This window comes from Medicago sativa, chromosome 6, assembly GCF_051527215.1.
Source record: "Medicago sativa cultivar Bolivia chromosome 6, Bolivia_mono, whole genome shotgun sequence".
In the NCBI taxonomy this organism is placed as follows: Eukaryota; Viridiplantae; Streptophyta; class Magnoliopsida; order Fabales; family Fabaceae; genus Medicago; species Medicago sativa.
The window spans coordinates 24,138,962-24,166,892 of NC_140754.1; the positions used below are offsets into that span (position 1 = coordinate 24,138,962).

General features: G+C 31.9%; 2 long non-coding RNA genes and 1 pseudogene across 3 annotated transcripts; 2 read left to right on the top strand and 1 right to left on the bottom strand.

The window, feature by feature from the left end:
* The first annotated feature begins 4,371 nt into the window (after positions 1 to 4,371).
* Positions 4,372 to 4,944, top strand: LOC146914059 (uncharacterized). The gene is made up of 2 exons (XR_015016448.1): positions 4,372 to 4,668; positions 4,755 to 4,944. It is a non-coding gene; the product is annotated as an uncharacterized LOC146914059 (long non-coding RNA).
* A 5,946-nt stretch (positions 4,945 to 10,890) lies between these two features.
* On the bottom strand, positions 10,891 to 12,415 carry LOC146914060 (uncharacterized). The gene is made up of 2 exons (XR_015013840.1): positions 12,101 to 12,415; positions 10,891 to 11,167 (listed from the first exon to the last, which is right to left on the bottom strand). It is a non-coding gene; the product is annotated as an uncharacterized LOC146914060 (long non-coding RNA).
* Positions 12,416 to 17,961: 5,546 nt separating this feature from the next.
* LOC146914061 (uncharacterized) lies at positions 17,962 to 27,194 on the top strand (annotated as a pseudogene). The gene is made up of 11 exons (XR_015013843.1): positions 17,962 to 18,077; positions 18,199 to 18,258; positions 19,563 to 19,982; positions 20,087 to 20,223; positions 20,830 to 20,943; positions 21,562 to 21,645; positions 22,266 to 22,439; positions 23,346 to 23,505; positions 24,645 to 24,805; positions 24,915 to 25,041; positions 25,212 to 27,194. The product of XR_015013843.1 is annotated as an uncharacterized LOC146914061 (transcript).
* Positions 27,195 to 27,931: the final 737 nt, after the last annotated feature.

Sequence of the window (27,931 nt, forward strand, 5' to 3'; positions counted from 1 at the left end):
TGCTGCTGCACCCCAACCCCAAAGGAGTCCTTTCAATGCTTGCTGGTACCCCCCACCCCCAGTCTCTACATATGTTGGTCCTATGTTTCATCCCATGCAAAGAAATTTCACACCACCCTCAATCCACCCACCATTTCCAACACATAAATCTGATTTTACATATCTTGGTCCTACTTTGATGAGTGAACATGCACATGAATATCCACATTCACACAATTTCATGAGACCACATGGCCAGTTTTAACCAACACTTCACTTTCAGACCTCATAAAGTTGCTAGCAAAGATACAAGGTTGTATTTGTAATCTCAAATTTTTCATAGCTTAGAAAAACTTGTTTTAGTCAATATTTGTCGTGTAGTTTTAAACGTGTTATCCCGGCGTGGTGGTCGGGTTTGAGCCTGAACTTACATATATTATGCATTTTTCATACCAACTGAGCCTAAACTCGCAAGGAATGTTATCTTGGCCTTCTAGAAAGCATTTAAAATTGTTTTTTATTTCGTGTTTTTAGGATGGCTATGGACATGAGTATTAGTTTTGTTTCATGTTTGTTTATCACATTATTTTGAGATCCATGAGTATACATTTTTATTTTGATAATGAAAAGTTTATCAAAGTAAGAATTTAGTCTGTAGAGCTTATGAAATATGAACTTTTAATGATTTGTCTAGTCACGTACATAGAAAGCGATATATTTGATAGTTTTAAAAATAAAAAAAATAAAAAATCTTACAAAACTCAAAATTTGAATTAAAAATAAAAAATAAAAAATCTTACAAAACTCAAAATTTGAAGACATGTGGAGATCAGTTATATTTTATAGATGTCAAATTGTCTTCTAATTTTGGATATACAATGCTATAAATTTTTTAATCTTCAAGAAATTTGCTTAATTATAACGACGTCATCATTTTATCGCGCATATATACATGTATATTTTTATGAATATTTATCATAAATTACCTTGACTCCATTAGTTGAATTTTCTAGATTTGTCACTGAATCATGAACCCATAGAATAAATTAAAAATGTTAGAGAATAATCATTAAATATAGATTGGTCTGAACCGTGTGAAGGCACACTTTTCTCAAGGATTTAATGACGAAAAAATTTCATAGGATTTAATTGGCTCTGCCAAAAAAACTCGAGTCAAAAAACTATGAGAATAAAAATATTGTTGGTCGTGAAAATATAAATAGAGAAGAGTTTTGTTTATGAAAACAATATAAAATAATTCCTTAAAAAAGCAATATAAAAATAAGATTATATACATGTATATTTTTATGGTATCGTGTCTTGAAATCGCGGTACGGGGAGGAGAGGGGGCGGTTGAAGGATGGAGGGAATGTGAGTTCTTCATGGTGGAGGTCGATTTGTAGGATCCGAGAGGGGGTCGGTATCGGTGTTGGTGGTTGGTTTGAGGACAATATACGGCGGTTGGTGGGTGATGGAAGGGAAACTTTATTACGGTATGACAAATGGGTGGGGGAATTACCATTACGATTGAAATTTCCCCGCCTTTTTGATTTGGCCGTGAATAAAGAGCGAACAAGAGAGGAGATGAGGAGGTTAGGGTGGGAAGTGGGAGGTGGAGCGTGGGAGTGGAGACGTCGGTTACTAGCTTGGGAGGAGGAGAGTGTGGGGGAGTGTTATGTTATGCTTCATAACGTTGTTTTGCGGGATACATCAACCGATACTTGGCGGTGGTTGCTCGATCCAATCCATGGTTACACCGTTCGAGGAACATATCACTTTTTTACTACTTCGGGGGCAGTGTTGACGGATCGCGGGTTGATGATGTTTGGCACAGTCTATTCCCTCAAAGGTGTCCTTGTTTGTATGGCGTCTCCTTCGTGACAGATTGCCTACTAAAAATAATTTGGCAACTAGGAGAGTTATTCAACCAACGGATACGGTTGCACGGTGGTTGCGGCGATTTGGAAACAACTTCCCACTTGTTCTTAGGCCGTGACATTTACGGTTCTCTTTGGTTACTTGTGTTGCATTGGTTAGGTATTTCATCGGTTCTTCATGGAGAGCTACGTCGGCATTTTGTGCGGTTTACTCATATGGCCGGTTTGCCTAGATTCTCTTATCTTTATTTACGGTTAATTTGGTTTGCATCTGTTTGGGTGATTTGGAAGGAAAGGAACAACCGTGTTTTCAACAATGTGGCCGTGCATCCTTCCGTGCTCCCGGAAAAAGTTAAACTTAATTCTTTTTTGTGGTTAAAGTCAAAACAGGTTGCTTTCTCTTATAGTTATCATGGTGGTGGAAAAATCCGTTACGGTGTATGGGTGTCCACTAGTGTTGATTGTTTGTTAGTGCTCCTGCGTTTTGAGGCACCGTGACTTTGTAAATACTTTTGTTTGCTTCATCCTTTGCACACCTTGTGCGGGGTGATTCGTTGTTAATATTACATCATTTTAGCTTGTTCAAAAAAATAAGATTATAGTTCCTTCAAAAAAAAAATTATAGTGGGAGAAGAATTGTAACATCTATTCCATTCAAAAAATGCAGCTATAATTTTTTTTTCCTTGAGTTTTGCTGAAAAAAATGGAATAGATGTTAGAATTTTTTTCTTCTATGTATCTTTAGCTCTTTCTTTGTTGCCTTTTATTCTCTTAATTAATAATTTCAAGAAATTTGTTTGCTTCTATTTATCTTTAGCTCTTACTTTATCTTTTTTTAAGAGTTTAGCTCTTAGATTTCACCGTTGAAAACGTTTGTAGATTCAATAACCCAAATCCATTTATCTTTCTCCTTTTTGACTCAAATAGCATAGAGACGAATCAAAAGCTCCCAGAACAAGTGATCTTCCCTTCCAAAATGATCTCTTCTCCACTCAAAGTCCCAAAATCACTCTTCATCAACCCATCGACCCATTTGGCTAACCTTATTATTCTTTTGAGTGGATAATGAAAAGAGTCTAGAAAAATTTGATAATAGAGATTTACCCCTATCCAAAGGAGTATTGTTAATTTGATTTTTAACTCTATTTCCCTGCTTATGTTTTCTTTTCTAATAAATAAAACGGGAATAACCAATTAGGCGTGTTAATAAGGAGTGTTGTGATTTGCCTAGGACATCAAAAATCTTAGAATCAACCCTAATTTCTACGCAAATACATCGTGTCTACCCTTCAATTAGAAATCATTTTTCAGAAGGTCTTCATGTCAGGCCTACAATAGCCAATTTAATCATGCATGAGTTTAAGTATATTCATTTATTATATACTTGTTAATTTTCATTGCCTTTTTTGTATGTTTTAGGATGAGAGTCCTTTTTAGCAGAGAAGAATTGTAAGAGAATGAAAAAGAGAGGATGAGATGAGTTACAATGATGACGGTAAAGTCAAGGGAGCAGCATGTTGTTACTGGGGACAACGAGGGTTCCAATGACAATATGAGCTTCTACAAAGGATTACTCACCAACTATTACAAATATTTTACTTAACACAAAAAATGTGTAATCAAAGTTAATTTTTAGCAATCATTTTTTTTTGTTATATATATTTTTAGTCCCTATAAAATATTTGAAGAAAATAAACATTGATTACTCTTCATATATGAACCTTGGATACGGGTGCGGATACGAGTATGATACAATACGGGTACACGGATACGCATTTTTTTTAAAGTTAGGATACGATACGACTAAGATACATTAACAAAAAATTTATAATAAAACTTACATATATGTAAAATACTTGAAGAAAATAAACATCGATTACTCTTCATAATTATGTTATTATAAAAGTCACAATTTTTAAAAAAAGGTAATGTTATCTAGTGCCTCCGGATCACTGGTTAAGGAGCATTAAATTGATGGATTCCACTTATTTTACTTCAATTAAAATGAGAAATTATAGTCAACTAATTAAAATTAATAAAAGTTGTATTCAATACTCTCTCAAAAGCAATTAATATCCCTATGAATTACAAAACATAGTATCTCTAAATTTATTTTGAATTTTATTTTAATTGGATATGATATTAATTATGCATAGGCTTTCGTGAATTGGTTTGAAAGAAAAAAATGATTCAAAGAAAATTCACGTAAAAAAATTGCATTGAGTAAAATTTGCAGGAATTTTTTTTTAATAAGAAATGAAGGCAGGGATATATTATGGGGAGTGAGACGATTCCCAAAATTGAAATCGCAAGGAAAAGAAAGAGAAACACGCACGCGTGTGCTGTTTAGCTGTGTAAAGGAAAGGAAATTTGCAGTATTAAATATAAGTATTTCTTATTTTAATTAGTTGGCTTATTTTTCATTTTAATTGAGTTAAACCAAGTGAGATCCATTTATTTATTGCCTATTTATTGTTCCATTTATTTAAGAGCAAGTGTATTCATTTATTTTAAAACAGAAGAAGCTTGAAACCAATTCAATTTCATCAATTTCATTTCCGCCCAAACTCAACACGTTTCTCACTAACACGAAAACGTCGTCGTTGTGATGGTGACCACGATGGGCTGATTTGTAACGGTGGCTACGATTGGTTGATTCGTGACGGTGGCGGTGATGGGCTGATTCATGACGATAATGATGACAACGGTACGAAGAGATGGCGGTGATGGAGTGATTAGCGGTGGGCGGCGGCAAGAGGCTGGTTATAGGTGTTGAGGGGGAAGGGGACGTGAAGGAGAAAGTAAACAGTAGGTTAGGGATTTTGTTTTATTACCTATCTTTCCCTTTTAATTACAACCATTGGATATTCTTTTGACAAGGTTCACACATCCATGAAGGTAAATGGAGCAAGCCTAAATGGAGCAAAGATGGACTAACAAACTTTATCTAACGTTGATTATTTGAATCACCTCTCTCGTTACTTTCATCCACAAAAATTATAATTTTAAGTGGTTCATCGAGAAACAATTCTATTGATGCATATCTAAAATTGAATCATATATATACATGTGTACTAAATTTTTACAATATTGTCTCATTTTTTTATCCTTCATATTTTTTTAGGATACATATTTGTGAATTATCTTAGAGCATCTCCAATGGGAGGTCCTTACTTAACAAGGACCACTCCCTCGTTAAGGACCCTCATTGGAGGAAGAAAAAATGAGTCCCCATTAAGGAATGGGTAACTATATAAGGACCCTCTCTCTCCTAGGTAACTAACGGGTCTCACATTTAAAATAAGGAATAAAATATGTACTATGTGGTCCCGCTTACAAAAGAAGTAATATTTTAATAATTAATAGTTGTTTTGATTTTAAAAAAAACTAGTAACATACCCGTGCATCCGCACGGTACCGGTTGGTCGTGGATGATTTTGTGCGGTTTGAACTCGACATTATGTATTTGTGAGCATTATAAATTTAGACCATTTAAAAGTTAATTATTATAAAATTTGTAATTAAAAGAAAATGTATATAAAAAAGTGTTTATTAAGAAAACAAAATTTTAAAAATGTATAGAGTAGTTTGGGATAATTTTGAGTGGTTTAAATTATATAGTTTGATCTATTTATGAGATTTTAGTAAATGCTCACTTATCCCGTGCATTTTAGTTTATAATGGTTCAATATCATTCTAGAATTGAATTGATGTGATATTCTAAATAGTATAAACGTTTTATTAAGACCATTTTTGTTTATAAATGATAACTTGTCCCGTGTATCAAAGTTAGTTTAGCCAATGACAACTTCTCCCATTTATTTGTGTTAATTACGAAAATTTATTAATGAAAATTTGTCAAGTGCATGATAGTTTAATTTAATCAATTTCAACTTCTCTCGTGCATTTTATTAATGACAACTCATGTATGATTATTGTATTTAATCAATGTCAATTTCTCCTATGTATTTTGGTTATATCTGAAATTTTAGTCCAAGGTCACTTATCTCATGTATTTTAGTCGATGATGGTTCTATATAATTGTATAATTGAAGTGAGGTGATATTCTAAACGGAAAAACATTTTAGCGGGATTTATTTTTTATAAATTATAGTTTGTTCCGTATATCAAAGTTAGTTTAATTAGTGACAACTTATCCCATGCATTTAAGTTAATTTTGAAATTTTAGTAAATGTCCTATTCTCTCATGCATTTTATTTATTTATGATGTTATAGATAGTGTCCATTTATCCCGTGCATTTTAGTTGATGAGGGTTCAATATAATTATAGAGTTTAAGTGATGTGATATTCTAAATAGTATAAACGTTTTTGCAAGAACTATTTTTTTATTAATAACAACTTGTCCCGTGTATCAAACTTAGTTTGCGAGTGACAACTTATCCCGTGCTTTTGAATTTTTGTCAATGCCCACTTTTCCAATGCTTTTAATTATTTACGAATTTTGTACAATGTCCACTTATCCGGTGCATTTTAGTTGATGACGGTTCAATGTCATTGTAGAATTGAAGCCAACGACAACTTTTATCACGAACAATTTTTCATAAATGACAACTTGTCCCGTGTATCGGAGTTAGTGTAGCCAATGACAACTTTTTCCATTTATTTGAGTTAATTCTGAAAAGTTGTCAAGTGCATGATAATTTAATTTAATCAATTTCTTGTACCAAAAAAAAATCAATTTCAACTTCTCGTGTGCATTTTATTAATGATAACTTGTATCATGTATGACCGTACTATTTAATCAATGTCAACTTCTTCTATATATTTGGTTATTTCTGAAATTTTAGTCCATTGTCACTTATCCCATGTATTTTAGTCGATGATGGTTCTATATAATTATAGAATTGAAGTGAGGTGATATTCTAAACAAGAAAAACATTTTAGCAGGATTTATTTTTTATAAATTCTAGTTTGTTATGTATATCAAAGTTAGTTTAGTTAGTGACAACTTATCCCATGCATTTGAGTTAATTTTAAAATTTTAGTAAATGCTCTCTTCTCTCATGCATTTTATTTATTTATGATATTATAGATAATGTCCATTTATCCCGTGCATTTTAGTTGATGAGGGTTCAATATAATTATAAAGTTAAAGTGATGTGATATTCTAAATAGTATAAACGTTTTTGCAAGAACAATTTTTTTATTAATAACAACTTGTCACGTGTATCAAACTTAGTTTTAGTGAGTGACAACTTAACCCGTGCATTTGAGTTACTTTTGAATTTTTGTCAATGTACACTTCTCCCATGCATTTTAGTTATTTACAAAATTTTAGACAATACCCACTTATCCGGTGCATTTTAGTTGATGACGGTTCAATGTCATTGTAGAATTGAAGCGAGGTGATATTCTAAATAGTATAAATATTTTATCAATAACAGTTTTTTCTAAATGAAAATGTCCCGTGTATCAAAGTTAGTTTAGTCAATGACAACTCCTTCCATTTATTTGAGTTCATTCTGAAAATTTATTAATGACAATATCAACTATTATCGAAAATTTCCATTTAGTCAATGACAACTCCTTCCATTTAGTCAATGACAACTCCTTCCATTCTCGAAAATTTTCATTCGATAGTTTAATTTAATCAATATCAACTTCTCTCGTGCTTTTTATTAATGACACCTTATATCGTGTATGATTATACTATTTAATCAATATCAACTTCTTCTATGTATTTTGGTTATTTTTCGAAATTTTAGTCCATGGTCACTTATCCCATGTATTTTAGTCGACGATGATTCAATATAATTGTAGAATTGAAGTGATGTGATATTCTAAACGGTAGAAACGTTTTAGCAGTTTTTATTTTATTTTATAAACTACAGTTTATCTCGTATATCAAAGTTAGTTTAGTTAGTGACAACTTATCTCATGCATTTGAGTTAATTTTGAAATTGTAGTCAATGCACGCTTCTCTCATGCATTTTATTTATTTACTATATTATAGACACTATCCATTTATCTCGTGACTTTTAGTTGATGAGGGTTTAATATAATTATAGAGTTAAAGTGATGTGATATTCTATATAGTATAAACGTTTTTTGCAAGAACAATTTTTTTATTAATAACAACGTGTCTCGTATATCAAACTTAGTTTAGTCGGTGACAACTTATCCCGTGCATTTGAGTTACTTTTGAATTTTTTTATCAATACCCACTTCTCCCGAGTATTTTAGTTATTTACAAAATTTTAGCCAATGACAATGTTCACTTATCCCGTGAATTTTAGTTGATGAGAGTTCTTTAGTAATTTTAGAATTAAAGTGATGTGATATTCTAAATATTATAAACTTTTTAGCAAGAACATTTTTTTTAAATAACAATTTTTCACATGCATCAAAGTTAGTTTAGTCGGTGGTAATTTATCCCGTTTATTAGAGTTCATGTATGAAAATTTATATGTGATAAATTGTCAAGTGCATGATAGTTTATTTTAACCAATGTCAACTTTTTTGTACATTTTATTAAGAGTAAATTACACTCCCCTCCATCAAATATGTATACTCTCATCCCCTCTTATATTAAAATACACACTTCACTCCTATCTTTTTCAAAACATATTAGAAAACATTTCACCTTGAATCACATCCCCTTCCTCTCTTTTGGTAAAATCTACACTTTACTCCCTCAATAAATTTTTTATTTCTAATAATCTAGCAAACAAATAATAATCTAAACACATCTAAAAATAGTATTGCGAGTCTATTTTAATATAATCAAAATCTGAATACATATTTTTCGTTATTTGTATTCACAATTTCATTAAGAAATTGTGATATTTAGAAATAGACAAAACTCTTTACCACATATGTTAAACAAAGTAAAATCATCTTTTTTGTGGTGGTTAAAAACTAATAATATTGTATTTAGCTTTGGTACTCATATTTGATGGTCAAACCCACTCTCTTGCTTGGGCATTGACCAACATGTTTGTAATCTTGACAGATTTTGACAATTTCGTGATTGTTTTGGCACACCTTGTGCCGCATCAATCACGTTGTTCGTGGTAATATAATTCATTTTAGCTTGTTCAAAAAAATAATTTCATTAACATATAGTTTTAAACCTTATTATAAAATATGAAACAACCCAAAATAAAATTAAAATATGTGAACAATTACTAAAGATAATAAAGTAAGGTTATTTAAAAGTTAATTTTATACTCTAAATTTTAAAATTAATATTAACATTTTAGCGGAAACAATATATATATTTTTTATCAATGAGAACTTGTCCCGTGTATCAAAGTTAATTTAGTAAGTGACAACTTATCACGTACATTTAAGTTAGTTCTGAAATTTTATTAGTGAAAACTTGTCGAGTGCATGATAGTTTAATAGGTTAATTATGTTTTTGGTCCCTACAAAATGGCGACCTTGTAAGTTTAGTCCTTACTTAATTTTAATAGCATTTTTAATCCCTACAAAAAATTTCTACACTCAATATTAGTCCTTACTCAATCCAAATTTGTTTAATTTATGCTTAAACTCTTAAGTTTTTCAACAATTTTTTACGGGCGTGTTAAGAACGTTATTAAAAGGTCCTCCGAAAAAAATATCACAAAAATTTGATTTCTACGTCCATATTTTTGTTACTTATATCTTAAACTTTTGTCGTTTTAAAAAATTCATATTTAATTTATTTCATGTTAAAAAATTATAGATTTTAGTAAATGAACCGTTCATAGTGTTCTAAACTTGTATAAAAAGAATCGTTAAAAAATTTAAGAGTTTAAGGATAATTAAACAAAATTTATTTTAGCAGGACTAAAATTATAAGTAAATTTTTTTTTGTAGGGATTAAAAATGCTATTAAAATTAAGTAAGGACTAAACTTACAAGGTTGCAATTTTGTAGGCACCAAAAACATAATTAACCCTAGTTTAATTCAATCAATGTCAACTTCTCTTGTATATTTTATTGATGACAACTTGTCTCATGCATGATAGTTCTATTTTTGTAAGGGGCATGATAGTTCTATTCTAATTTTTTAGGGGGCATGCTAGTTCTATTTAAACATTGTCAACTTCTCCCATATTTTAGTTATTTCTTAAATTTTAGTCAATGTCCATCTATCACATATATTTTAATTGATGAAGGTTTAACCTCGTTGTAAAATTGAAGCGAGGCCATATTCTAAAGAGTAGAATCATTTTGGCCGGAACTATTTATTATAAATGACAACTTCTCCCGAGTAGCAAAGTTAGTTTAGTCGGTGACAACTTATCTCGTGCATTTAAGTTAATTCAGAATTTTCATTAATGATAATTTGTCAAGTGCATGATCGTTTAATTTAACCCATGTCGAATTCTCTTATGTATTTTTTTTAAAAAAATTAGTTAATGTCAACCTCTCCAATGCATTTTCGTCGAAAGAGTTCAATATTTTTGTAAAACTGAAACAATGTGATATTCTAATAGTATAACATTTAATCATAAACAAATTTCACCATTTTCACGTAAAGTATCTTTTTTACTTATATTACGTAGAGTTTTTTACATTTTGTATATAGATACATTTTTAAATATTATGATAAGTATTTTAAATATAATATATTTCTCTTAAAAATTATATTTTAAAAAACAATTATAAATATTTATAGCTAAACATACACATTTTTATTAGCGAAATATATTGTCCCTAGTTTTAATATTATTAACAAAATTCAAATGCACCAATCAAATAATATAATCCATTTTATACATTGTCCCTAATTTTATAAATTATTAACAAAATTCAAGTGCACCAATCAAAAAATATAATCCATTTTATAGTATTGAAGAAAGTTTTTTCTCAATTTTTTTCAAGAAAGAATTTATTATTCATTCATTTATTAATAGAAAAAAATGAAAACATAAAAAATATATGATTTTTTTAGGAAAAAAAAAAGTTAATGGGCACAAAAGCCCAACCCAAGAATAAAAACACCTATCATCAACATACTCATCCCTTTCCTCTAACCGTAGCCGCCACCTTATCTCCCTCTCTATCTGGTTTCTTTTTACATTTCTTCTCTTCTCTTTAACAACCATCATCTTCTCTCTAATTTTCATCAAAATCCAACCACCACCTTCAACAAATAAAACCACCATCCTTTTCCTCTCATTCTCCTCAAGAAAACTCATAAATTTATTTTGAGTCTCCATCTTCTCTCAAATTTTCTGGCCACCGTTAGTGTAAAAATCAAACTCGTCGTATGCTTCCTTTAAGGATCAAAAACAAAATCCACAAACAATTACAGTTGGATTAACTTTGCCGGAGACAATAGCAGCAACAACAACCTCTGGCTTGCCATCATACATGCAACAACAACAATCCAAAGATGAAATTAGATAAGATTTTATTGTATTTTCAAGATCAAGAAATGTAAGATTTTGTTTGTAGATCAGCGAATCTGGTTTAGCTTTTGTAGATCTGATACTATTCTTTGGTAATCCTTCTATTAGATTTTTGATAAAAAAAAGCTCCTTTTTATTTTTGTTCCTGCGAAAATCATATAAAAAGAAGACTATATTTTTTTTTAACAAAAGATGAAGAATTTTCTTGCTTTGAAATAAGAAGCTTTTTTATTACTGATGAATATTATTTTTGTTGGCAAATCAATTGTTTTTTCTTTCAACATTCACCTCTGTTGTTAATATTTTATTCTAAACTGGATGATGACATCTTTCTCTCTTACTTTTCTTGTTAAATTTTTTGATTTTTTTCTTTTGTATAAATAAAGAAGAGAATAGAGAAGATATCTTTTTTAAGAATAGCAACGGACTAAAAAAAACAAATAAAGTGAAAATTGTAAACACATATCATAAGATTTTCCTCTTTTATTTTCCACCTTCATTTGCTTCTCCACATTCGGCTCCTGAATTTTAGAATATGGGATTAGACCAATAAAATTACAATAGACAAAATTGCTATCTCTTGTAGATGTTTATGTTTTTTCTTGTTCTTACTCCTTCATGGTGGTATTCATCATTTGTATTTCTACTGTATTTATTTTTTTAAATAAAAAATTGTAATAAACCAAGTAAAGAATGTGCAAGTATTTGAAGAAAACTGAACATAGCACAAAATCTTATCCATTGGTTTCAATTTTTTAAACTTTTTATTTTCATACTGCAATTTGTTGACTCTATGCATTTTTTTTTCTTTTCTTTTTGCAATAAAAAGAAGGAAAAAGTAATAGAAAAGAAATACATAAGAATGATGTTTTGTGTACCTTGATGTAGAACATGTCATGTTGATTCTGCTGGAAAAAAAACAGTGTAGTCATTTTTACATGATATGAAAAATAATATGAAAATAATTTTTAGCAAAGAAAAAAAGAGTTCTTGTTACCTTCCATGGTTTCGATTTCTTTTACACATTTTTCAATAAAAAAAGAAAATCGTCCTGCATAATAAGAAAATGAAGATTAGAAAAATGGAGAAGTTAATGAAATATAGATAAGAAAAGTGAGAGAGAAAGAAACAATGAGTGAAATAGAGTATTGAATCTTGTTTATAGAAGTATGTTGAGAATAAAATGAGTTCAAATTTGAATTTCAAATTTGAGAGCCAAAATTAGTGTTGAGAAGTGTGATATTTGAATAAAGTAGATATATTTGAAAAAGCAAAAGGCTAAGTTAGCTTTCAACTAATACATTTCCAGCATTAAAGCAATGTGTCTTGGTGAGATAAAGTTTGTAGTTACATGACATCATAATACTTACATGATGTAATCTCTTTAGAAAAAACATTATTAAGACTTGTTTTACCCCTAATATTTGGACGTGGCAGTCGGCAAGGATAGGTTATTATTGTTTTTTCCACAACATATGATTTTCTTATATTAAGAGGGATTAATAGTTGTTTTAAATATTATTTTATCTATTTGTCATCATTTTAAATAAAATGTAATTCATACAAATTATTATTATTATTTTTTAACGAAGGAAGGTAAAATTTGTAATGTTAATTTTGCCATTTTCAAATTATTAGTAAATGTGGCGAAATTTAAGTTCATACGAATAAATAAATATTTTATAATTTAATTTTTTTAAGGATTATAATTAAATATTATGAGGTAATTTATAATTTAATAAATAAATTATTTTTGTTTAATGATGTAAAGTTAGTGGGGCGTATTTAAGTACTTTTAATCGGAGTCCTTATTAGTGTACTCACATTGGAGTCATTGAGTCCTTAATAGGTAATTTTATTAAAATATTATAAATAAGTGACGTGTAACGTGGGGTCCATTTAAGGAGTCCCTATTAAGGAACTACCATTGTGGATGCTCTTAGAAGTATCTTGTGTATATGTAGAGTATCACATAAGTATTTGATAAAATATTTTTTAAAAATTAAAATAATTAATTTCAATACTTCCTGGATATGTATCCGCGAGTATCCGTGGAGTATCGGTATCCGATACGTATCCGATACAATTACATCTCTGTTTTGGAGTATCCGGACTTCATGGATCTAAACCAATCTTTCAATCTAAATCGGCATCGCAAGAAGAAGAGTAGTTTGTGAAAGAGGGGCGCGGCTAAATAATAGAATTTGGAAGCTACAATATAGACAACAATAATGCTAACAATACTCTCTTTAAAACTATTTTTTTAACACTTACTTTCTTACCGAGTTACATCAATATGAATCTTATACTTTAAAAAATGGAATCCACATAAAATAATGATATCTATATTGATTTCAACTAATAAAAGAGTAAGTGTTAAAAAAAAAAAAGTTACCGACTTTCGTGAACAATGTTTATAACTTATCAACCATTGCTATTTGAATACTTGCTCTTTCTCCCAACATTTTTGCTCTCGCCCAAGAACCTTGCCGAAAATACCCATGTGTTAGTTAAGTAACACACGTGTTAAATGTTGTGCTACTTAACTCACGCTAAACAAGGCGAACACCTCATTTCCTCATTTCTCATCTAAAATCTCAAAAAAATCTCTCTCAAATCACCCAAATCCAAAATTCCTTCAAGTTCAAATCAAACAACACTTCAATAACAAATAAGTTTTCATAATCAAACATCATTAACCTTTTATGTTTATATGTTAGATTTTTTTCTCTTAAATTTGAAATTTTTAAAATTTAGGGTTTGTTTAAATTTTGGTTTTTTTGGCAAGAAATCATACAATGTTTTCATGAAAATGACTTGTATTGCTTAAATGTTTAGATGTTTGCATGTTTATGTTGTAGTTTTGAGTTTTAGAGAATTTTTAGATTTGGGGTTTGTTTAAATTTTGATTTTACTTGCAAGAAATGATACAATGTTACATGTAATTGACTTATGTTGTTTAATTGTGTTTTAGATGTTTGCATGTTAATGTTGTAGTTATGAGTCTTAGGGTTTATGTATAATTTGCACTCGCGGTGTTTGATGAAATGTTTGGATGAGTTTTTCATTTATTATTTTTTAATTTCTTATTGTGTAGATTTGAAGCAATGGTTGGTGGATCGACGTTCATGCACAATTCAATGGCGGAGAACCTCGAGAGGTTGAAGGTTCGGTGCCTTGGTGTAACGTTAAGAGGTCTCAAGGATGAACCGAATGAATTCAACCAAGGAGTCAACCTCGGAGACACAAGGAGGGTGGAATATGTTCGGTATAAACGTCCGGCTCTCGACGAAGGGAGAATATCATTCAATTAGGTGGAATTAACGAACGAAGAAAACTTGACGAGCATGTTTTGGGAGCACAACATGTTCCGGTGGATCGATATGCGGGTAACGTTGTGAGATCAACCGAAGATATTATCAACGATCGATTCCGGCGAAGATTGTGATTAGGTAGGGAAATGCACCTTCCAACTACAATAATTGTCTTACTACGAAATGGGGTAATTCAAACTTGTTAAGCGGCGGTTCTCAAACATTCACCCGACATTCCTATTGTTCATTTCAAAAGATTAAGTTCTTGTTAGGTGGTTTAGATTAAGGTATTAAAGTGTCAAGGAATGGACCTCATTCTTTTGACACTTGAATACCATCATTTAAACCAAGTCTAACAATAATTTAATCTTTTGAATGGAACAATAAAGATGCCGGATGAATGTTTCGAGTCCCGCCGTTTAGCAAGTTTGAATTTACCCTATTTCGAAGGTAAGACAATTGTTGTAGTTTGAAGGTGCAACCCGAATGTAATGTAATGTAAGGACTCGTCTATATAAGTTAGGAACATGTATTATTGAGAATCGGCTATATAAGTTATGATATCAAATTCCTTTATATAAGATGAGTGCCACGGAATGCACCTCATTCTTTATGTGATGACTCGTCTTGTATGAAGGAATTTGATGTGATAACATATAGAGTTGATATACATGTTGTTTATGTAATGTAATGTAACTTTTATTCGAATTTATTCGATACACAATTTTTATTCTAATTCACGCCGAATTTATTCTAATTCATTTATTTACTTTATTTGAATTTATTAATTCAATACATCTACCAAAAAATTCAATATGCAATCATAAAATAAATGCAAAAATAAAGAAACAAAAATAACAGATATAAAATATCATTTTATTAATATAATTCTTATTACATTTACAATGGAGTAAAACTAAATCGCGAAAAAATAAAAACCACCGGTAAAACCGACCTCCCTGGAGTAAAACTAAAAGAAATCCACAAGAAAACCGGCTTTCTGGGGTAAAACTAAATCTGCACATTTAGTTTTACCCTATATGGTAAAACTAAAAGAAATCCACAAGAAAACCGGCTTTCATGGGGTAAAACTAAATCTGCACATTTAGTTTTACGTTCTTTTTCCCCCAAGATAGTTGCTCATTAATCATCTTTTTATCCCCATAATTGGCCTCTTTCTCTATTTACACCAAAATAAAGATGGAAAAAAGAAGGAAAAGAAGGAGATTCATAAGGGGAGAGAGTGAGGAGGAGAGTGAGAATGTGAGACGGTGTGAGGAAATGGAGAAGTTTAGAGGTGTATTTATAGGGGGAGATTGTAACATAGGTTACATCTACCATAAATATAGTCAAAAAACGTGAAAAAACTTAACAAAAACGTGCAAAATCAATTAAAATGCATTGAACAAAGTCCATAAAACGTGTGTTCTTGAGCTCGACCACGGTCAACTTACGTGAGTTAAATCGCGCACAAAGCTTGGTACATAACTTATGTCACACAAAGATTATAAGATGTGAGTTAAGCTTAACTCACGCAGGTGTATAATTTTCCAAACAGTTGGACGCGAGTCCACTACTATAACTTTGCCATCCTTACTAGATTCAAACACGTTGACTATAAAAGTCAAAGTCTTATAAAAAAAATAGGGGTAACAATGATAACTCAATTAATCGTACAATAGTGCTGCTCTAGCCATCGTCAGTCCAATTCATCATCACCACACAAATAATAATATAAATAATAAAATTTAAAAATAATGTTACCCACATATCACCACAAAAATAATACTCCCTCCGATCTTATTATAAGAAAAGTTAACTTTTTAGGTTCATAGAATAATTAATGTATTTTATTGAAAATATAGACTAGATACATCACTTACACAATAAACCAAAAAAGTTAACTGTTTCTTATAATAAGGACCAGAGTATTTGTTATTCATATTGAAAATATTTAGATACATCACTTACACAATAAACCAAAAAAGTTAACTGTTTCTTATAATAAGGACCGGGAGTATTTGTTATTCGGGGAGTAATATTAACACACCTGATCTCCAACCACTTGAAAATAAAATTGATAAAAATGCTCAAATTACGGGTTGCACGCTATGAGCGAAGTTTGAACCACGATTCATTCATTTGTGTGTATAAGTTTTTAATAATTCTTGTCATTTTATCTATGTATAAATAAATTTAACAAAAAAATAAACAATATTCGTTCATTCAAATCGATAGAATATATTGATATAATAAAAATTCAAAGTTGCTCAAAATAAAAGAGATGAATTTACGAACAAACTCACCGCATCAATGTTAATAACATAAAATAGCAAAATACAACTTGCTTACAAGTATAGATTCATATGTTTCTAAAAGATTCGTGTCTACGGATCCGTAACATTAAAGACGCCAAACTCGTTGATTAGATATGCACTTGATAAAAACTAATCTTTGAACCCAAACAAAATAATCATTGCATTAAGGCGGGAAATCAAGAAAAACAAGGAGATGCTAAGTCGACGAAATCACAAAAATAAAAGAAAGAAAATTGAAAATGTGTGAAAATTATTTAACTAAAAAAAGAAAGAAAACAATTTAGAGGGAAGATTTCACGTTGAAAATTGACAATAATGACCCCTATTTGGTAGACCGAGAAGAAGAAGAAGGGTGACATCTAAGATTTGAGGAGTGACGATATTTGTACAACTAAGGGGCCGTTTGTTACGGATTAAAATAAAAGTGATTTTGACATAAAATAATTTAGAGATTATATTTTAGAGATTTTGTGAAAAATCGTAATCTATTTTGCGTTTGTTTACCGTAATAAAAATCACTTTTTTTTAAACAAATAATCTAGTTTGTTTGGATAAAACTATATAAAAGGGATTTTTTGTTACAAAATTAGTTCAATCTTTTAAATCATATTTTCTCTCTCCTCTAAAAAAAATCTATTTTTTGAGAAGCTGCTCTTAACAACTTCGATTTGAAGCCGTTTTTAGATTATTTTTAGATTCTGATTTTTTAAAAAATATGTAACAAACGGATGCAAAACTCTTAAAAGTGATTATTTTTTAAAAAAATGATTTTTTTCTTAAAAAGCTATAACAAACGGACTCTAAATTTTGTGACAAACTTCTTTTTCTATATTCTCTTTGGTAAAAAAGAGTTGAGAGAAAAACAAGAGAGTTGTTTAAAAGTCAACCAAATTAAACCAAACCGCATACATTTTTGTTTTATATGATTCGGATGATTTTTAACCGAACTAAACCACACCTCGAACACGGAGTTAGAGGTTCGAACACAATCCTGAGTCGTACTTTACACAGTCACACGTGTGGAAGCTAGAGCCATATCGAAGCCGAGCCGAAGGGTACTGGTGAAAAAATAACGGTTTTGTAGAGTAAACCACAGTCGTTCGATTCATTCATTCACTTTCTCTCTCCTCTTCTCTTCGTCTTCTTCCTCTCAACGCAACGCTTTCTCTCATTACAACGTTATCATCATCTTCTTCATCGCACTCTCTTCATTTCATTTCAAGGTATATTCATATTCATTCATTTTCCAATTTTTATTTAATTCAATCCTAATTATCGTTTTTATTATTCTTATTATTATTAATTTAATTTATTTAATTTCGCTTTGATTAATTAATTGTACAGATTAAACATAATTACTGGTAATTCTTTCACTTGGAAGTTGCTGAATTAACGAATTTACAGGTAATTATTTTTATTTTATTTTTTAATTTATTGTTTCGCCGGTCCGAATCCCGAGATGATAGAACCTCGATTTGATTTTGCAAAAATTAATGTCTAGTTTGTGATTTTGTATTTATTTTGATATTTTATTATTGGTTTTTTATTTTTATTTTAATTTTAATTTCCTTATTTGAATTGTTTTGCTTATGGTGATAATTGAACAATGATTTTATTGATTATGATTATTTGAATGTCTGAATAGTGTTGATTTGACTTTTGAGTTGAAATTGTCAATGAATTTTAGTTGATTAATTAATACCTATCAAGCACGGACACATGTACAAGCATAGACACTGGTAATAATTTGTAAAAAATGACATAATTTGATGTAATTACCTCCACAACACCAACACTTCTGATCGAATGTGTGTCTAGTGTCCGACACATGTCCATGTCCAACACCGACCCATGTGATTACGTTCAATTATGTTATTTTCTTAAATTACTACCTGTCGGTGCTTCATAGGTAAATTACATGTGCCAACGTAGGTGTTGGACACCGGATACGCCTTCGATCAGAAGTGTATGTGCTGCATAGTTAATTTCTTCTCTATACTTGTGCTTATGCTCTACAAATATTTAATTTGATTACTGTTAAAAATTCTGAATACAAGAAATATTTTTTAGTTTATGCTTATTTTTTATTGGGTTTCAAAGAGCCTAGCGGCGAACTGACGTACACTTGGTGTTTAGAAGTGGCCAATTGTAGGTTTGAACCTGCGTCCGAGCTTATCAAATGTCCTTGCAGCTTTTTACCATTTGAGCTGTACTTACAAGATGTTTATGCTTGTATGATAAAACTGTTATTTTTATGTTGGTTATCTTGGTTTTTTATCTTTCATACTTATGGGATGTTAAAAGTAACTGATAACTGGATTTGGTTACCTTTGTTTGGATACAATCACAAATGTTGTGTATTTACCGTTTATTCTGAAAATGCTTGTTTTTGTCACCACTTAGATTTAGCTACTGAAAGTTATATTTATTGGGTTGTTGTCATTTACCATTGTCTGATGTATGCTCTGCGATTATTAGGTTATTATATTGGTTCCACTCTTTATACATTCATTTCAGGCCTTATCTTCATCCTATGTGTGACTTGGGTTTTTCCCAATAGAGATCCACTTGATTGAACCTTTAATGAAGCTGTTTTATTTGTTAAAATATAAAGATGCATTTTGCGTGGTGAAAATAATATTCAACTTACCTGGTCATTGGAACTTAGACTTGAAATTTTAGTGTATATTGACATTGTGTTCCTTCAGTGCTTAGCAGGTTGTATATGGATGAAAGGTGTTCGTTAGAAGTGAGATAGATATTGCTTTTATTCATATTCATATAATGTTCTGTTGAAACATTATTCCGTTGTGTCAATGGCTGCTGATCAGAGGAGGAAACGATTAAATGGGGCAAGCATTGTCGGTTATGGTTCTAAGGAGCAACACAAGACCAAAAGAAAGAATCTGGGTCTAGTCCAAAATGACATGAGAGCTCACATCTCTGTTGAATGGGATAACAACCAGAAAAGAGTTGTTGCCAAACGGGAACAAATTGGTATCAGTTGGAGACAAATGAAACCGTTTGTCAATCATGTTTCTAGTGATCATAAAGTCTTGGCAGATGTGGTTACAGTACCTGAAGAAATATTTGACTTGGATAATTTGAGTGAAGTGCTTTCATATGAGGTAGATAAAACAGTGGTCAGCGTCTGTTGTTTGCAAGCTCTATTTTTAACTCACCAGGATTTGTGCCTAAAATCATCTTTTAAAATATTTTTGGAAATTGGCAGGTTTGGAAGACGCATCTTTCAGAAAATGAGAGAAACCATCTTATGAATTTTCTCCCTAGAGGCATAGAGCCACATCAAGCTGTGGAAGATTTGCTAGCTGGGACCGACTTTGACTTTGGAAGTCCCGTTTTGAATTGGTAAGACATCATTCGTTTATTTTTCTCTTCATTGACATTTTGTGCTTACTACATGCTACATGTGATGTGATTATTTCTTATTTTAAATTACTGCTATGTAGTTATTGATTTCGTCTTGTGTTGAGTTAACTTATGATTAGCTTTTGGGTTGAGTTGACCAGCTTTACTAATTACATTTATCGATCATCCACCAATTCCGTTGGTAAAATTTGAAATTCAATCTAGGTTTAATCATATCTTACATTATGTTCACCAGTTATCTAGTCTTCGTTTTGTTGCATAAATTTTTTTCTCGATTTTATAACTTGAAAGGGCATAGTTTGGTTGAAATCCCATTTTCTTAGTTTCTATGCTTGCAAGTTATGGCTTATGTGTATATGCTCCTCTGGTTTATGATTACCTATCAATACTGTTTGTTATGGTTATATCATATCTCAGTCTCAGCAATAGTTTTTTATTTGTTTGAAAGAGTTTTTTTTTTTTTTTTATTTGCCTTTAGTGTTAGCAAAGCATTATTAAGAATGTAATATAATTTGCATAGTTTGCTGATTAATTGTAAAAATATTTTTTCTCTCAGAATCAGAAAAGTTATTTATATGTTTGCAGGGGTGCTTCAGTTTGTTCTGGTGATCTTCATCCAGATATAGTTGTTGGCCAGGAACAGCATCTGAAGTCTCAGAAGAGAGCATACTACAGACAGTTGCATAATTATCACAATGAGTAAGCACTTTACTCTTAGGAACTCAAGAATTTGGATTCCAAAGAAATAACAATTTTATTAAGAAATTGGATAGAATAGGAGAAAATCTCTCCTCAAGGGTTTTCCCTTCTCGAACAACTCATAACTATAACCCAAATAACAAACTAACTAACGTCTTTAACAACTCATAACTATAACCCAAATAACAAACTAACATCTCTAAAACTCATAACTACTTATGTTATTTAATTTTAAGGGTCTTGCTAACAAGTGCCCTTAGGGCACTAGTTAAGGATTCTAAATTAGAAATAATTGGAAAATTTTATGTAGAAAAAATTACTTTTTCAAGTTTCAATGTGTTGATTGCATCAATCCCATTACAAAATTTCTTCTTTAGGCTTCTTAACAAGCGCCTTAAGGGCACTTGTTAGCATTTCCCTAATTTTAACTATATTGTATATTAGGTATTACAAACTACATGTATATTATGATATGTGTGAAGTATTAGGTATAGCATTTTATATTTGTTTAATTTCTATGATAATTCCTACCTGTGTGTTTCAAGGATGTTAAAACTAGTATATCCTAACAATTACACTCTCAACTTGTATATTTTTTTCTATTGTTTTATTTTGCAGTATGATAGGATTTCTATCCAAGTTGAAGGAGAGGTGGCAAAGCTGCAGAGATCCAGAAAATGAAATTTTGCAGAAGATGCGGAGGTAGTCACCTGGAACACTTGCAATCTGCATACAGTGCACACCACATAAAAAATTTAGGACATGGCATATTGCATAATTCTTTTCATTAAAATGATGCCTTTACATTATTTTTCCACTATTTGCACTTGCAGTTCTTCAATATAAATGAAAGCTAACTGTTGTAAAAGCTAGGGAGAACACAATTTGAATATATCTTAGACACCTTGATTAATTTTGTGGATATTTTGGTATTTCATATTGCTTCAAATCCGAGATGGTGAAATCCTGGAAATTTTTTCTCTGATGCATGTGATCAAACGGGACTTTTCTATTATGTTTTCTGCTTGACTATTGTCTTCTAAGTAGATAATGAGTCTGATAAAGTGTGTTTATATATTTCTACTGATAGAAGCTTCTATAATTGTTTAAGCCTGAGTATTTACTTTCTTTCAATTTTGATATTAAATCGTTTCAGTTTTAAAAATGATAATATGTATTTATTGCTGGTGTATAAGAACTTATGTTGCAGCAATGTGCGAACTTATTTGAATTTAATTATTGAACTTGAATTAGTTTCTGCAAAAAATTTATTTGAATTTTACTGGTAGTCATTAATGCTATATGTTGTTTGGATTATGCAGACCAAAGCATGTTCAGAAAAGAATGCCCTCAAATGTGAATGAATCTAGAGTTTACGATCATGATGGGAATGTCACAGTGACATCTGAGTCATGCTCCTGGGATACAGATGAGAAAGCAGGCAGCAGTGACTACCTAATTTCTTCATTGAGAAGAGATGATAAACTTCCGAGAAAGTAAGTAATGAATTTGTAACCTGCAAGATTATTTATTCAGGTTCTCTTAGTTAGCTATATTGTTGAGAGTTAAACAACGAACCTGATGAATTTTACATGGTTTTGTCATTGTAGTTGTTTTTGGTTTCTCAATACTTCCATTTGTCATATCTCAAGCAGTGGTAAAAATTTTTCTGGTAAAGTCATGATATAGAAATTCAAAATATCTATATATGCGTCAAGATTGCTTAATAGGATTAGTAGAGTTTTTGCTAAAATAATGAACTTTGCAGGGATAAATTTACATCTGTCTTACTATCACATGATTTACGATCTTGTGTCTTTTTCTCGATGCTTCCCGTTATGTTCCCAAGAAAGTATTCAATAGTTTTTTTTTTTTTAGTTCTTTTGAGAATGAAACCTCTTTCTTTGATACATCTTCAATACTTCTCACCAAGGAAAGACACAAAACTGCATGTTTTTTTGTTGTTACATTCATACTGTAGAAGAAATTAGTATTGTGAATGTCTCATAAAACATTGTGCATGTATGGTGTATATAAATATGAATAAGTTTTTGTTAATGAATCTTGACTGTGTTGTATCTTTATTTTTTAAATTTCTTGTGCCCCCATATTGGTGTCGTATTGTATCCATATCGTACGATGTATCTAGAGTTCTTAGGTTAGTAGGTGTTGTCAACGTTGCTTCAAATATTTGTTTATTGGGTTATGGTGCTTTTGAAGATCTTGAAACTGGCCGCTGTTGTCAGTTAATAGTTTTCGTTGTGATAACTTCGTTTACATGGCAGGCATAACGTAATATTGTCTGAATTTATATTTCTCGCTGTATATTTTAAACTATATTTCTCATATATTTTACCGTTTTTAATGTTTAATATTACTGTTCTTGAAATAATTTTTGGCAGGGTGTTTGATAAAGGCACTATGAAAGGTAAATCTGGAAATTTGATGCTTACTTCAGATGGCATGCACATTAAGGGAGGAAAAAAACCCAAGCAAGGAGACAAAGTACTCAAGCGTAACATTCATTTTATTGAGGGCGAAAAATACATGTCATGTATCAAGGTCAGACATTCCCCCTTGTTTCTGAGAAATACTGAATTGGCTGGGAGAAACAGTATAGTGGCTGTAATGGATATCCCATTAGTGGTAGTAATTATGGAGGGATAATAGTCAATTCTCAATAAGTGGAAATTAATATTTAAATATCTAGATATTAAGTTAGACTTTAGCTGGCATGTTGGAGAGTCAGCTCTGAAATGAAACCACTACATATATGAATTTATATAACAACCGAACTAGAGTGTTTTCAGGAGTTCATTTTCCTTCTAGCCTGTGTTGTTAACATTGCACTGTAGTGCCATCGGAGCGCGACCCCTGACCGCTATAGGTGGTGCATTCAGAGTGTGCTTTGATTTAGTGACTAAAATCGTGTAACTTGCAGTGGCAATGTGCCACTCCTTTGTTCTCGTGTTTCAGTCTCATGTTCTCTGCCTCATCTCCATGTTATGTTTGTTTCGTCTCCCAGTCTTGTATTCTCGGCTTCATCTCTGCATTATGTTTGTTGATTGCGGATCTACCCCTAAGGCTCATCAAGACTGAGCCATTAAGGAACAACTTTATCAAATTATCACAGTGATATTTGTTTTCCATTTATAATCATATAAATCTTTACTTTCCTGAAAGTATAAGATTTAATTATAGGCTATTTATACCCTCGAGTATTTTGTATCAAATTAACGAGAAATACAGAGAATTTCAGTGTTCTCTTGCACCACCGTGATGTTGGGAGTGGTCTTCTCCTTCAATGGGACAATGATACACTGATATAACAGATCCTCTTAGTGTTGCTATCTGCTATCTCACTAGCATTTCTGAGGTCGACTGTTCCTCTATTCTGGTTATACAATACTGCTTCAAGATGAGGAAACTGAGCAAAATGTTTCATTTTTACGATGGATGCTTTAATAAAACATTCACAGAAATACCATTAGATTTTGATAAAACAATAGTCTTTTCACCAGTTCTTCCTAGTAGATTTATATGGATTTCATGTAACCACATAGCTAGGGTGTTTTCAACGATTCTTTTTCTTTCATGAGGAATCCACACAAAATTCTTAATATTTTATGAATATGCTTACTTTATGCACACTTCAATATTTTGCTAGGGCATTTGCTAATTGTTTCCTTAATGCATATCAGATTAGTAGGCAGCAGCATGAACTTGTTAAGAGTATGAAGCAGTCTGGTAAAAGCATCCAATCTAAGTCTCTTAACCGTGTTTTGGGCGACCTCAATAACATTCATGTGCAGCCATACAAAGTATTTGTCGAAGAAGAAGAAAAGAAGTTGCATGAGCATTGGTTAGTAAGATTTTCAGTGCCATCTTTTTATGCTAAGTTGATATCATTGAAGACTTTACGTTCTTAAACTCAGCATTATTGCTCATTAGAATGTATTTTATTTTTGTAGGTTGCAATTGGTGCTGAAAGACCTCCCTGTGGCATATGCAAACCGGATGCAGAGACAGATACAAAGAGATGCAATCAGGAATGCTTTGGTGGAAGAGATGAACGACAAATCAACTCCAATATCCGAGGTTTGTGGTAGTGTTTCTTTCTGATGGTCCTTCATAATTTTTTAGGATTGAGTTGCATACCCTGTATCTGTTTCTTAAATTCCTAGAAGATCCTTGCCTTGGTCGCATAATAATAAACATTTTCTCATAATAATTCTGTTAAAATATCTCAAATTATAATTGTGCTTCAGGAAGAGGATAATGTGAGCTTGGGAAGGGAGCTTCAGGATCAGGACGAGGCCATGAGCTTGGGGGGAGAATCTAGGGATCAGAATGAAGATAATATAATCCCAGTAGAGGATCAGTACGAAGATGTGAGCTCTGGGAGCGAACTTCATGATCAAGATGAGGATAATATAATCCCAGTAGAGGATCAGAATGAAGATGTGAGCTCAGGGAGCGAACTTCAGGATCAAGAAAAGGATATAATAACCCCAATTGAGGATCAGATTGAAGATGTGAGCTCAGGGAGCAAACTTCAGGATCAAGATGAAGATAACATGAGCTCAGGGGATGAGCTTCGGAATGTGGTGGAGGATGGAGGAGGTCTAAATGAAGAGTCTAACTTGAAAGATTACGAGGATTCTGTTGTTAGGGCTCCAGAGATCCCGTCCTCACATAATTCTTTCTCCAGCTGTGACAATGATTTCAATCAAGTGAGTATGGATTCAGATAAGAATATTGTTTTATCAAAATCGGATGATACCTCACAGAATAAAGATGAGTATCCAAGGAATATGAGCACTCAGGATGTTTCTACGGATGAAGGAGTGCCTTTCACTTCTGGAAGTGCTGTCTGGCAATCAGTTGAAATGCCACATTCATACTATGACTCAGCTGTGACTCGCAAACACCCAGCTAGTGGGTTATCACAGGCTACCTCTCAAGTCAATGAAGATCAAAGAATCAATGTGATTGATCTTGAAGCTGATGATTTGTGTCAAGAAGAGACGGGTAAGGAGTTGTTGCATGGGCATTTGGATAATGGGACCTCCTTTAGTTCTTACGAAAGCCAAGATCGAAGTGCCTTAATTCATTCTCTCTTCAATGGAGAGGGGCTGTTACCATATCCACAGGAACAAAAGGAAACCCGTTGGATTTCCAGACTTCAAACAACGTTATGACGGGGGATGGCCAATGTTCTGGTCATTTCACACAGCCCTTGCAAATGCCGCTGACATTGGACCCAGGGCAGAGGAGAGCTACTGAGGTTTTCATGCCACAAAGTATGTCGGAGAATATTCATTCCAATGCAGTTGGAAGGTACTTAATCCCCAGGCAAGACCCATTCATCCCAAGGCAAGATTCATTGGCTTCTGTAAATGTAACTGATTGGGCTGCTAATACCGCTTGCATGGCGGCGCCATCCCAGTCTCACTTGGCGCCACCCCAATCTCACTTGAACACAGGAAATTTTATTGGTCATCATTGGCCCACAGCTGACCATCAAAATCGCGGTGTCTGGAACGGAACCAATGGCAGCAGTCTTTCAAGTCAAAATGTTGGCACCGGCGTGAACACTGATCAGAACTTATTTAGTATTCTATCACAGTGTAACCAATTACGGCCCGGTAGTTCTTATGATCCAGTCAGAAACACTGACCAGTTTCTTGCACCAAGAACGTACGGAATAGATGCAGGCACTTCCAGGGTTATTCCTGCCGCATTACCACAGGCTTCACATTCATTAGATTACTTCCCCGGACGTGAGACGGTGGCACCTAGTGCACTGGTGCCTGATGACATGTCATGGATGAATTTGCAACATCCAAATCCTCCTGCATTACATGATCCTTTGGGAAGGCCGTATTTAAGGCCATGGAACCGGTAATGGACGTTCTACCCCATGTGGTAGCATTTTGTTAGTTAAGAAAGATCCTTAGAAGCTGGGTATACGTACCCTTAGATGAGAAGGTTTGTGTACATACCTATACCAGTTACACCATGTACATATCTCCATCTAGATGTTAGATGGAAAGGAATGAAACCAAGGGAAGGGGTTAAGATAAGCTTCAAGAATTTCATGTTGTTAGTCAAGTTGCATATTTTATTCTTAAATTTTATTTATTTTTCCTTGTTTCTGGAGACATTCTTTAATAATTTTGGAAGTTAAGAAATTCTGGAGGCTGGTGCCTCTATTTTGAGACAAAATAAAGTTTTAGTACTTGTGACAATTTTTATTAGCAAAGGTTGATGTGTTTCTTTCTTGTAGCAACAAAATTGATGAATGGTATGTTATATCAAGTTTGCTTTACATTGAGCCAACAAATATAAATTGAATAAATTCAGTCAATCATACTATCTACTAGAAGTGAAATACTGAAATTTTAATTAGATAGTATTGCAAATTCAATAAAAAGATCATATATTTTTATAAAACTACCCTTAGCCATCTCATTTTAATTACAAGAATTAAAATAGAAGTCATTACTTTATTGACATTGTACAATAGGATATAAAATGTCTTCATGAGTTTAGTTCAATTGGCAAGGACAATGCATAATATATGCAAGGTCCGGGGTTTAAAGGATATAAAATTAAATATATATTTTTTATTTTTGTAAAACGACTAATAATACCGGGAAGAGTAAAACATGAGCAAAATTGACATTTTGGTGTCCCCGTGAGCTTAACTCGGTTGGTAAGGACAATGCATAATATATTCAAGGTCCGGGGTTCGAATCCCAAACACAACCAAAAAAAAAAAAATTGAAACTTTGGACCTCAAACAAGTTTGCCTATTATACTTTTTTTTTTGCCGGGGTTTGAACCCCGAATCTTGTATATTATACTAACATTGAGGACAGTTTGTCTATTATACTAACATCGTCCATTACACCTCGAACACTTTTTGAAAGGAACACACCTCGAACACGAATATATTTATATCGATACAAGAAAATTTATGGGA